Source organism: Triturus cristatus, chromosome 12 (assembly GCF_964204655.1).
Source record: "Triturus cristatus chromosome 12, aTriCri1.1, whole genome shotgun sequence".
In the NCBI taxonomy this organism is placed as follows: domain Eukaryota; kingdom Metazoa; phylum Chordata; class Amphibia; order Caudata; family Salamandridae; genus Triturus; species Triturus cristatus.
This window is the reverse complement of record NC_140595.1, coordinates 496,115,737-496,127,427: the sequence shown is the minus strand read 5'-3', so window position 1 is coordinate 496,127,427 and position 11,691 is coordinate 496,115,737. Positions and strand designations below refer to the sequence as shown.

Sequence of the window (11,691 nt, the reverse complement as noted above, 5' to 3'; positions counted from 1 at the left end):
ACTTCACTAATTTGACCCTCATTATGAGTGGCCTGGGAACTGGTCTGTTATTTATAGTACCTGATAGAATATGATTTAGCTGAATTAGAATGTATCAGTGACAATAACTATCAGCCCAGGGCCGTTTCTAGGTGTTTTGCCGCCCTAGGCAAGAATTAAAAATTGCTCCCCTTCCTTTTTCTACCATCACTGTCTCCCCCTGTCATCCAGGCTTAAAGAATGAATGCATTAGATGTAAAAGAACTTGTATTCAACATTAAACAATAAAACACATCAACAATAGTATTGAAGTAGAATAGGTTTACATACGTATAATAGGATTTTTTTCTTCAGACCTTGCCAAGCTCTGTACATAATAGCACTTTAACATATTCCACAGCTTCAGCTCGACGCAGCCCTTCCTTTCCCTAGCCACTTGGCCTCTGAGAGCAGAGTCTAAAAATGGTGCCACATTGTGACAAACTCCGGTATGGCAGTGGCATGTGAACGTGCACCCGCGGGGACACGCTGGGGCCACAAATTAATTTCACCGGGGACAGCCGATATTTTAAAGACTCACATTGTCTTTCGGTTCAAGGATGTTGTCATTTTTTGGACATTCCAACTGAGGGGTGATAAGGAGAATGTCCGATGTAAAATTATGGCGTCCCCTGAGAAGACGAAACATGTGAGCGGTCCAAGGTGAGAGCAGGTGATTTAATTTATGAAACGGATAGTGATAGAATGCCCTAGATTCTCGGCTGTTTAAGCATCTAAGTGACAAAATGTATTGCATACTGCCAAATTGCTTCCTTTACCTGACCCACATATGGTAGTAGCTTTACCTCGGATTGGTACGATTCTTTGTTATTGCAGTATCACACTCACAAGTATTCATTTGAATCTTTCAGCTGTGGGAGCTCCCTATCTGATCTATCCATCAGAGCCACGGTATTACGTTGAAATCTTCGACCACAATATTTAGAAAACCATGGGGCATATTTACAAGCACGTATCGTCACAGGCACGTCTCTTTTTATGATGTTTCTGTGGCAATAGAGGCTTCACCGTATTTACAAGGCAGCGTTAAGCCACTTAATGCTGCCTTGTAAATAAGGCCTCTCTTACAGTGTGACGGGCTGGGCAGACTTATCCCCCTCTGAAACGTTGGTCCCTTTCTCCGCAATTCTGTCATGTTTACTTATTTCCGGTCATAGGGTCTGCTTATAAATTGCACACGGGCAATTTCCACTGTCAGCCTCTACTCCACTATCCACACTCCCTGGGGTCAGCTCTTGAAATTGCAGTAAGCGGGATGGAGAGAGATCCCCTGGAACTTAGAGCTGAATAAATCGGAGCGGACATTTGTGTAAGCCTCAAATCGCCAAATCTCTTCATTTTTTTAAATTTGGAACTCTCTATTTAGGTGTTATTTCTCGGTGAATCCGATATATTAATTTAAAAACTGTCTCTGTGTGACACAGACGGAAAGCCTTCAAATTGGCAGTAAACTGCCCTGAAATGTGAGACTATCGGAAGAACGCGAGCAGCCGGAAATGAAAGGTGTACATTCCAATCGTTCTTCCACGGAGGAGGACAGACTCTGTTTTGGTCTTTTTTTTCATAAATTACTCCAGATTGATCCCTTTCGAATCCTTAGCTATTGATTGTTATTGAAGGGATTCCCAAACTCATGTTTTTTGCCGCCCTCCCCCCTTTGTCGCCCTAGGCAGCCGCCTAGGCTTGCCTAATGGTAGAAATGGCCCTGTATCAGCCAATCACTGGCTTTTGGGGAATAACATCAGACTTTGGTGTTTACCGAACCAAAATTCACATGTTCTGGAAAATGCCAGGGATTTCCCCAATTAATATCACCAGGATTTGACCTGACGATGTTTATCACAAACCCATAACTGAGATATGTGTGGTAATAGCAATTACCGAACCTAACACGATTAACCGACTGCTCATAATAAGGGCCTTTATGATGTAGTTTACCATTCTTCCAAATCCGATGACCACAAATTCACCACAGTCCTGAATTTTTTTAACCCTTTTTGCAGATAGGTTCTTTTGTGGTTTTGAGTTTAGCATCAGCGGAGTGACCCCACATTTTCTGGTTCGTCACAGAGGTGAGCTAACTTTTCCATTTTAATAAATATCAGATCCTCAGTGGCCATGACAGGTATGTGGATTTCTTGCCTGTCCGTCAGAACTAAGAACTGCCTGTTTTACTGCCAAGAGCATGTGTGACATAATCTTACACAACTTAGGTGTCAGTTGCTACTCCCCTTGTATAGATGTGCACTGTCTGGTTACCTCTGGAAAAGAAGGTAAGGTTGGTATTTGGGCTTGCTTTATGTCACTCACTACTGTCTTGCAGAAACAATAAGCTTTTGGACTTGACCAGAGCAAGTGTGTTATTATCTCTGTCTCACCACAGTTGTGCACCACTTGTCAAACTTTTACAATCTTAAAGAATGATTCTTTCCCCTGGGCGATTTTTGCAAACTGATCGGCTTCTCACATTGTTCCTTCTCTAATTCCACGCCTTGCTTCTCTTCTGAGGCTCTCCTGAATTTACATTTATGCATGATTTGTGCTGAGGATAAAACAATGTAAATAAGAGCAATTGCATTGAGGATATTGGGAATATCTAAAGCCCACTTCACTGTTCAGGGTGCTTATTGCTTTCCTTAACCCCTTGAGTGCCCCGCCCTTTCCACGCCCTGCGCCGGGCGTTTCATTAGCGGGCGGGGCTCATGACGAGATAGTCTCGTCATGGGCACAGCGCAACCGCGGCCCATGACGAGACCATCTCGTCATGGGCACTCAAGAGGTTAAAGGCAGTTCTAGCTCACACATTATAAAATTGGGAAATGTCTATTGAATCTCTATGAGCAGGAGAGGAGACTTGTCTTCGTTGAACAGGACAAAACCTGAAATTCCAATAACTGGTACTAGGTAATACCATAACAACTAGTTGAGTGGCCGATGGAGTTAGGCCATGTCACATCAACAATTCTATCATTGAGAAATCTCAGGGTTTGGTTAAACAAAGATCTATGCTTTGCTCACCAAATCACAATAGCCATCAAAAGTACAATCTCATATTTATGATGCTGAGAAGGATCACTACACTCCTCCAGGTAAGTCAAAGGAATGAACTCACCATGGCTCTGGTCCTATGATGTGTCGACTACTGCAAGATAATCTATTTGGGAGAACACAAGTAGGACTTCCACAAACCCCAGAGGATGAAACATGAATTGGCTAGACTATGCCTCAACCTGAAAAGATCAGATCACATTGCCCAAGTTCTTAAAGAAATCCAGTTGCTCCAAGTGGTCCAGTGGATCAAATTCGAACATCTCTGCAAAATCTTACAAGCATGGGGTGGTGTGGGCCCATATTACCATGCAAACAACGACTCCAATCTACATGTCCAGTTGAAACTTCAGATGAATCAAAGCAACGTTCACTACACATTCCAAAGACACATCAGTCAGATGTCTAGGAAATGAGCCCACTTAGGGAGGCTTTACTCATGTTCCCGATGCCACAGATACCACACTCCTTCCTTACGGAGGGCAGCGCCAGACACAGTGCAATGTATTCTCCCTGTTGCCAGGTAACAAATGTAAACTGGGGAACCTTATTTACCTATGTAAATGCCCATACTGAATTCTATGCAATAAGGGTACCGTGAGCTTTACATTTTGTTGCAGGATATAAGCCCTATCACTGTTGTTGTGTCGATTGAAAACCCATCGAAAATGTTGTGCTCCTAATAATGTGAAACTAATACACCAGACGACTGCACATGGCAGTGCTCCATTCAAATTGCCTTCCTATCACATGCGATCAATAATACTGACAAGGCCTCTGCTGCTAGTTGTTGCAGAAGACAGGTGTTCATGGTGCCAGAACTGGTGCACGTTGCTTATAATACAGATTCAGGCTGGACCCATCAGAGGTTATTGGCAGAAGTTCAATGGCCGCATGCAACCTGCCCAGTCTGGTAATGGAGGTTTTTACACTGGAAGTGTATGTACGATAACCTTGCAATGCCAGAGGCTACATTTTCGAGGTATGCTAGGTACTACTGCCATACCAGAATCCATATTGCCCTACACACAGGGCAGGACTGGGGGACCAAAAAAAGCCCTGGCAGAAATGCTAAATCAGCCCCGCTCCCTTCTTCTCCTCGCTCTCTTCCCACCCATCAATTCCCTCTCCCTCCTTTTCTTCTCCCTCTCTTATAGCTCTGTCTCTCTTCATCTCTCTCCATATCCTTTGTCTCTCTGCCCTGTGGTGTCCCGTGCCTGTTACAATTAATCTCGGAGGGTTTGGAAACTGAGGCAGGCACCTAGTAGCACTAGGGTTTCAAAACCGACCTCCATAGCAGGGCCGGCTTTAGCGCTGGTGCCACCCAGTGCGACAGTCTTTTTTTGCACCCCCCATGGCCTCCTCCTTCATGAATTACCTCACTACCACTCTCTAAGAGTGCACCTCATCACTCCAAAGCCTCTCTCTGACATACATTTCATTTTTTTATAGTGCGACTCATAGTTCACTCACACTCAGTTCTGTGATCTGCACGATGCAAATTCTTTGCAGCAGGCACATTAACACTCCGCGCTAGTTTATGATGAGTCAAAACTGCCACTAGATAAAAATTCCGATCCCTCACCAGTAGGAACATTATTCACCAGTTATCTTGACATTTTTATTGATCTTATGAAAACTGTTGGACGCAAAAGGAAGTCCACATGCTTTTAAACCAATAGTTATTTTTAAACACATCACCCCCCCCCACCAAAATCAGCGTCAGGTGTAGCTGTACCGGTCACAACGCCCTAAAGCCGGCCCTGTCCAAATAGCTCAGCCCATCAGGAAAATAGATGGAGTAAAAGGCCTGTCCGGCCCTGCCTACAAATTAAACATCATTCTTATGCTACAATTCTATATTAATTCTTATGTAAAGCCCAAATGTTTTGCTAGTTACCATACTGGCCCAGTATTTAAAATACCACAGACTTGCCAGAATCTACATTTCCCTTGTATGTAAACATCAGTGAAATATACGCATTTACACTTCCCTGGTTTTGATAACATCTAACCAATATCCCACCCACTGCCAAGCCTGAAAGCAAACTTCCCCAATATGTATTTCCCCATTTCATCACTGCAGAGACAGACAGCAGCCTTCTTCGTCAGTGGTACTTCTGTTTTGGCTCTTGCAGGGAGTTCAAGTCGTTTCCTGTACCAGGCTGCTGATTGGACCATCCAACCATGAATCTTTCCATGCACATGTGCTGTATCATTGTTTTGTAAGCTGCTTGTTGTTCGGGCCCAAAGAAAACACACCATGGGCCAGATTTCTCATGGCTTTGAGTCGACACAAGGTCACAAAAAGTGACACACACCAGCGCAAAGTCTTGAATTGGGATTACTTTCCAACTCTGAGTGTGCGCTGAAAAGTAGCTCTAAAGTAACACATTGTTGCACTTTGTGCTACTTTGTGTGAAAGGAGTGTCCTATGAGTGATACATAAGCATTCGCATGTAACCAGCCGTGAATGTTTACGCAAAGTCCTACCTACTAAAAATTCTCTGCAGGACTTTGTGACAAAAACTTGCACCCCCTGTAGACATTGGTAACGTTTAAGAAAATGTTATACTGGCAAAACCTTTTTTGCACGTGCTCTATAATGTACAGGACACATACAAAGTTAAAAAAGTTTGAAACAATATCCAAGCATGGTATTTTGTCCTTGAAGGGTACCTTTCCTTTGCAAAATCTATTCTAGACATCACACTCACACACACACGCACACACGCACGCACGCACACACACACACACACCTCTGCAAGGGTTTATGCGTGACACAATGCAGCCTAAAGTGCACCTGAGCTAAAGGAGAGAGCCACAGCACAATAGCTTAGTAGATATGGCACGGCCCTGCTCTCTCTCTCTTTCACGCAAAGCGGCGCAGCCACATCAGATGTCCTGCATTGTGTGATCTTTTAGTAAATTTCCCCCTACTTTAGGGGTGTAATGCAGGCACCTGCTGCCCCTGCAGGGCGGGGGGTTAGGACGGCAACTCTTCAAGGGGACCCCATTCAGCCCAAGGGCAATGAATATCTTTGATAAATGGAATACTCGTCACATTCTGCAGGGTGTCTCATAATTTTGCATTACACCACTGCCTGACGTTTGTTGGGTACTGTGATAAGCAAGTGGACCCTGCTTGGTTGTGTGTGGACACTCACAGGAACTGTGGCTTGAATAAGGCCGGTGATAACTTCAGGGCTGGATCAGGACAACCCACGCAGTGACGTGGCCCATGTACATGATTTATGCCAATCTAACTGAATCCACAACGGCGATGTTTGGGAGGTGAAACGCTTATCAAGCTGCCTTCGCTACTCAAGCGAGCTCCCGGGCAGGAATCTTTTGTCTGCTGTATACAGTGACGACATAGTGTTAACCTTCGGTTTGGCAGTTATCCACACAAGCTGGCGTGTGGCTATCAACGGTGTAGCCGGTGGAGTTATCCATGAGCCCACGGCTCCCTTGCAACGCCACTGAATACGTGCTTTAGCTGAGGGTATAATCTGCGCGCGTAAGATAGTGTTTTCAGAGAGGCACGCTGCAGAGCATTTCTCCTTACAGGCGATGACTTCCGCATACCCGGCCACTCGTGCAGGGCATCCCTTCGCGCGCACGGCTGCTGTGCCAGTTTTGTTTTAGAGTCCACGCCCACGCGTCACGCTTGAAGCAGACGTCAAACTAAGTGGCTCCACTCCACTGCCCTCGCACACTTCTCGTTTTTAGCAAACAGCGCTATTCTTATTTTGCTCTGCACAGCCTCCATGCTCGCGCCCTTTTTCCGAAAAGAAGAAATTCACAGCGTTTCATGCCCCGGTGAAAATCACTTTTGACAGTCTGACGAGGTGAGTATTTGTAATGTATTCTGCAATATTTTTAATTACTTACCGTACTGTTGAACATAGAAAGAGCGAAGCGTGTGAAGCCTTCCTTTCAGCGCCGGTCCTTTAGCGGGCATATTTTATTTCTAGTAATATTCGTGATGAACATTTTGGGTTGTACAAAAGCCGCTGGAAACCTCCAGGCGTCCAGATGCGCATAGGAAGATGAACCGCCGAGCGGCTCCGTTGTTTCTTAGGAGCGGGCAGGTTCAGGGTCTGTTTTCATGTTTCTCCTCAGCCCGAGGCCATGCTCGGTGCAACGGTGAAATGTGGCGCATCTGTGAGCCGGAGCAGCGTGCGTCCGGGATCCGGGCGCCCTTTGTATGAGCGGCAGGGAGCCAACAGGTACATTTACCCCGCCCCCCACACACACAGACCACGCTTAAGAGGCCGCCTGTGTTATATGGCTGGGTATGTGCGGGCATAGGCAGACCTATTTGTATTTGGTACAAAGTTTAAGCAAACGTATATTGACGTTAAGGTCAACATTTCCAACGGGTACCACAGGCCCTTTCAATGTATTTCCGCCTCCACAACCTGCCATCATACTTAACAGGCACAGATTTATTGTCTATTTGCAATTAATCTCAATCTACCATTTTCACTGTCTGGTGTGAGACATTTCTGAGTCCCCAACTCTGATTCTGTGCTCATAATATGATCCTATTTTAAATTCCATTTCCTTTCATTTCGGATAAAGAGAATCTATGACATCCTTACATATAAAGATGTTAAACCTTCAGTATACACAAACTAAAAAAAAATATATATCTTCTATTGAATTACCTATACCAGTAATGATATGCAGTCTCATTACATAGTAAAATGTATGTAAAGAAATAGAGCAAGAATCGGTACAAGTGATGTTACAATAGGAATTTACAGGGGCATCTGTCAATTCTTCCTAAAAATTCACCACATGCAGATTATTGTTAGCTTCTTGTAGCTGATCCGGCCCTCACTTTCCACAGTCTCGAAAAGGAAATTCGCCCAGCCAAATTGGACCCAAATTGAGGAAGAATCTATCCACAAAAGGAGAACTTGTGACATGTGTCTTACTCTGGACTGAATTAGAACTGAAAACTCAGCTTTTAACAGGGATTGTAGAACAAACATGTATTTCATCCTCCAAATCCTATCAAGGGCATTTGCAGCACATGGACAAATCCCCTTGGCATTTCCATGCAAGGGCCTTCACGAGGATGGCTTCCAGCAGAAAGTTTAAACAAGGAGTTCTGAGTTGCAGGGCTTTGGAAGGATCCATTTCCCAAACTTCGGCAGAAGTGCTCGGTAAACATCAAGGGGAGAGGGAGACAGTGCTCTATATTATTCTTTTTCTGATGCTTCTCAGAGGTTTTTAGTAATCTTTTTTCCAAGAGGATTTATCAACATTATTAGACTCAGTTCTACCAAGTTTAACCGGGGTGGCCCAACGTGGAGTAAGGATGGCTATTATAATGCCTTAGTGCAGGACAAACGGTCCCTCCAACCTACCGGGAAAACTTTTGCTTCAGAATGAGAGAAAGAGTGAGCCCAGAGGACTACTGGTTGTAGAGCCTCAATGGAACAAGTGCACTTTACGGCAAGAGTACTTCTCTGTGATAACTCTGGTTTAAAGTCAGGAGGATTGCGTATTCTACAACATTTATTTAGAGTGGCATCTGGTTTAATCAAATGTGTCAGCCACCGCAGTGCGGCAGCCGAAAGGATATTTGTCTCTGCGTTAAACCGGTACGCTTTTAAGGGGAACTGATACTGGACTATTCCATTTTAAAGTTATAAATAGATACAATTTCAGACAAAATTGATAAAATGTAATTGACTCTTGAGGATGTGAGCAGTTTAGTCCCCCACCTTATAAATCAAAGCCTGCGATAGTCAAATTTAGTCACTACTTCCTGCTTTCTGTCATTTAGACAGACCCCCCTGTGCTACATTGTTTCCCACCTGGCAACACTTTACATTTGCCACCATTTATTTTCATTTTTTTTCCGGAGAGACTGTAGCTCAAAAGCCACCACTGACCTGCTGAGAGTATTCTGTGTGCTGGCAATCGGGCCATGCCAGTAGCATATAATGAACAAGAGTAATTTCCATTCAGCCTTTGAATGTCCATATTTTCCAATAATAATGCTGTAGGTGAATCATTAAAATGTGAAATAGGGGCGAGACCAATGTACATGCATGTCTAACTCCCTACACTTGCAGTATTATCGGAATGCAGGTAGAATATTGTGTTAATAAGGTCTAGCCTTTTGCCATGCGCACATAGTGCTTCCTTCAACATTAATCTTACCACATTGTGGAAGGCACCCTCTCAGTTGGAAAATGCCAAATAGTGGCAGCCTTCCTTTTTGTGGCGATATTTGGTGATTCTAAGGGATAACTTACAGCATCGTGGCCCCGTTGCCAGCCAGTACCTGCAAAAGTTGGCTACCAAAGAGTTTTCATATAATTTTCCATTACTATGAAGGAAGGAAATTGCTGAGCCGTTCTTTGGCTTCATGCTAGCAACTTTCTGCACATTAGCAGAATACTTGTCGTAACTCATGATCAAGATTCGAATGAATAGATAGGTATGGGGTTGAAAACAAAGACCGGTGACGTATCAGTAGAAGTTCTTCGGAACTAATTCTAACCATGGGGTCTTCCCTTTGCCTGTTTGCTAAGGCGTTTACAGACTTCCATATTACTAAAGATGTAGCAGGGACTCTGCATGCTACAGCCATCGCTAGTTTATTTTATTTAACTCATCGCAGGGCAGTCCTTACCCTGCCCCACAGGGCAGTCCCTACCCTGCCCTAGTATTGCCTCAGTATACAGCCTAGAAGAATGGAATGTTAGGATTAAGGAAGGGTATGACACCCAAAGGCCCCTTGGGGTCTTCTAATGCCCTTAGATGTTAAGTGCCAGAATCCAGTCATGTTTGTCTCAACTAAGAGGGCTTTCAGGGAGTCCCACCTAACTTCATTCTAAGATCCCTTTCCTATAAGTAAGGGCTTTCTATTCAGTTATCAAGGAAGCTATGTGTGCCCTTTCTTATTCACAACTTAGAGTAACCACTTCTAATAATAATTATTCCTTCATTTGATGGCATTCACAATCGCACTCTCCCCTTTCTTTGTTTGGGATGCCTACTTCAGCCACTAGGTATTGTAAAATGTAGCCAACTTACATCAGACTGCTAGAGAAACAAGTAATCTCATCTACACAGTAACACTTCTTCCAAATAAATAAATGTTCAAATGTTCAGATAATAGTTTTCATACTTTCTGGATACACTGTTGGCCTCACAGTCTCAATTTACTCACATTGTATTGATGCCTAGCTACATTTTGCCACACAAGAGAAGACTGGGCCCGTTCACAGAGTGTTTGGACTGTTCTAGTTAACAATTTACACTAGATTGTGGTCACTCATGGCCATATCCAGGACTTCACATTCCCAGAGGCAGTGGCAATGGTAAGAATGTTGCCCACCTTTGCAGCACAAACGTTTCTGCTAAATGTACTTTTCAACTGTAAACATGAGTGGTCATTCGTAGGTCTTTGGCCATATAAAATACAAAGGTGCCCTGTATTTTAGAAACCTTACAAAACCCCTCTTTGGTATTAAATGGTGGGTTAGAAATGCCCAGGATTGAGTCTAATTCTGAAATCTCCACAGGAGTTGGCATATACACTCACTACAAGCATCAACATTGTCCAGGATGAGCAAGCAATCCTGTTGATTGTAAGGTCTGGTACATTAACTTGGCTGAACATCTTTTCAAGCATCTCAAGAATAATTTGTATTTATTGGTCCACACTGCTCTGCTGTAAATATAATAGATTATTACAGCTCAGGCCTTGCTTCGCCATCAAAACAAAAATTTGGAAATCAGAGATCTTACTTTCCAAAGCTACAAATGAGCACTTTTAATAATCCATGTGTGGATATCACCTTAAGGTCTTCCCTTTTTGCCTTCTATTCTATTTTATTCAGTGGCGGCTGGTAAACTTTGAAAGGTGTGCCTTCTATTCTATTTTATTCAGTGGCGGCTGGTAAACTTTGAAAGGTGGTGAGGCATAAATACCTGCACCTAAATGCATTGAGCAAGCGATTGAGCCTGGCTTTTTGTAGGAAAATTTGAAGAAGTTCTACACCACATCGTCTTGAAAACCAGGGCCAAATAGCAAATTTCTGCGCACAAGCTCCTTATGAATATCCTTGGCACATAGGTTCTGGGAGGCACTGATTACATATTACAATAATGTCATGCTCTGACAACCAGGCCTCACCCACGACAACATTGTTGGTGGGCTCGCCTACCACAAAACAGTTTTTAAATATTTGTTGCTAAACACTGCCTTTTTCAGCACAATTGCCACAAAATTGGAGACATTGCCTGAATCAAAATGTGGCATAAGACCAAATAATTGCTTTGATTCCACTATACAGTACACAAAGCATGGGGTTTGCTACTTTTCTTCTACTCACTACAACCTTATTCTTGAATAGAAGTAGAGTAGTAAAGGTCAGTTCACGCCTGCATGACATTGTGAATAGGCATTTTTACCAGCAAACACAAACAAGTAGAAATTATTTCTACATCGGCACTACTAATGATCCTACTCAGACAGAAAACAGACTGTGGTCTGTGACAGACTCCCGAAGACCTGGACATGAAGGTACCTAGATCTGATAGCGCTGCCAGCCCAAAGTAATGGAAGTACAG

At 43.6% G+C, this 11,691-nt stretch overlaps 1 protein-coding gene across 2 annotated transcripts in view; it reads left to right on the top strand.

Moving 5' to 3' along the window:
- Window positions 1-6,786: 6,786 nt before the first annotated feature.
- The window catches only part of SNX20 (sorting nexin 20), a 112,982-nt gene continuing 108,077 nt past the window's right edge, over window positions 6,787-11,691 (top strand). The window contains exon 1 of one of the 2 annotated variants that reach the window (XM_085637888.1): window positions 6,787-6,938. The gene's annotated coding sequence lies outside the window, so the exon portion shown is untranslated. The remainder of the gene's footprint in view (window positions 6,939-11,691) is intronic. The other variant, XM_085637887.1, reaches the window with a different exon arrangement.